Consider the following 1,797-nt stretch of genomic DNA (forward strand, 5'->3'; position numbering starts at 1 on the left):
ATGGATCAAGGTAAGCATTTTTTAATTAAAATAATGACTATTTCTTAGTACACATCTACCATGAGATCTATGTAAGATATTACTTTCTTCTCCCAAAGAATGTCAGGAGGAAAATACATATAAAGAATACATATTAGAAGAAAATGATTCCAGGAAATAGAAGAGAACAGTTGACAAGAATCTCGTCTGCACTCCAAGGAAATAAAATATAATATGGACCCAGTGAAACAAACAAAAAAATCAAAGATATGAGAATACAGTGGAAAGGGGCTGAAAGAGGTTAAGGAAAGAAATAGAAGAAAAACCCAGTGAGTATCTGAAAGTCATATTAGAAGCCACAAAAAGTAGAATCAACACAGCAGAAAACTGGGTCAGTGACATTGGTAACAGGCTTGAAAATATCACACAGAAAACAATGAAGAAGGTTAAAGAGATGAAGTGATATGACAGATTTGTAAGACATTTGTGGAGCTCCAAAATACAGAGTCCCTGATGACGAGGAAGGAAATAGAATTAAAAAGAAAAAAGTAAAAAATATAAAAGAAAAAAAGCTTTCCTGAAATAAGAACAACAACAAAAACCCAGCTGGGCAAATGAACAGGATTTACTATCTTCCAGATAAAATCAAGCAGGGAAACGACTAAGACTAGAATAGTTCTTGTGAAGTCCCACATCACAGGGATATCAAAAGCATCCCATCTACAAACATCCAGATAGAAGAAGCAGACAATCTACCAAGGAGAATAAAAGGAATCTGGCTCCAGACTCTTTTTAAGCAATTTTAGATGACATAAGACAATGAGATAACGCAGGAAGAATGTTGAGGAGGAAAGAGTGAGGCTCAATAATTCTATAAATGGCTACAAATTCATTCAAGTATAAAAGTAATAAAAATAACCTTAAAACACTAGGCACACTAGAATAAATACATCCACAAGCTGGTGTATGGAAAATTAATTGACAAACCATGAGCTAACATTTAATTTTTAAAACGGAAGACATAAAGTATAAAATGTGAAATAAGAAAACATATATAAGTACAAACAAAGAGGAGGTACCGGCTGCTGGGACAAGCTAGTGCCACGAAGCTGTATTACTTCGGGAATGGTCTAGGCAGTAAAAAGACCCCAAAATGCAGTGACTCAAGCAAGGTAGAATTTTGATTGTCTCTTACACAGCAATCCAGAGGTGAGCAATCCAGAGCTGATAGAGTACCTCTGCCATTCCCAACATGTGACTGCCATCGCTAGGTTGCAAGGTGGCTGCTCCAACCCCTGCCATCATGTTTGCATCCTGGCAGGTGGGAAAGGGAAAGGAAGGGTGCACACTCATTCTTTTTAAGAGCATGACCTGGAAATGGCATAATCACTTTTGCTCACATCCCATTGGTCAGAATTCAGTTAGGTGGCCACACTCACCTTCAGGGAAAGATGGGAACTGGAGCTTTCAGCAGGGTGGTCATGAGCCCAGCTAAAACTGAGGAGTTCTATTATTATTTATCTTTTAAGGAAGGAGAGGCCAACGGATATTAATGGGCAACTACTAGCCTCTGCAAAAAAGCCAGGTCACAGAACTACTCTGCTACATACCCGCTAAATACATCGAAAATATATATACTTTAAAAATTTTTTTATTGTACTTTAAGCGAAAGTTTACAGTTCAAGTTAATTTCTCATACAAAAATTTATATGCACGTTGTTATGTGACCCTAGTTGCTCTCCCTATAATGTGACAGCACACTTCTCCTTCTACCCTGTATTTCCTGTGTCCATTCAAGCAGCTCCTGTCCCTTTCTGC

The sequence above is a fragment of the Loxodonta africana genome, chromosome 8 (assembly GCF_030014295.1).
Source record: "Loxodonta africana isolate mLoxAfr1 chromosome 8, mLoxAfr1.hap2, whole genome shotgun sequence".
NCBI lineage: Eukaryota > Metazoa > Chordata > Mammalia > Proboscidea > Elephantidae > Loxodonta > Loxodonta africana.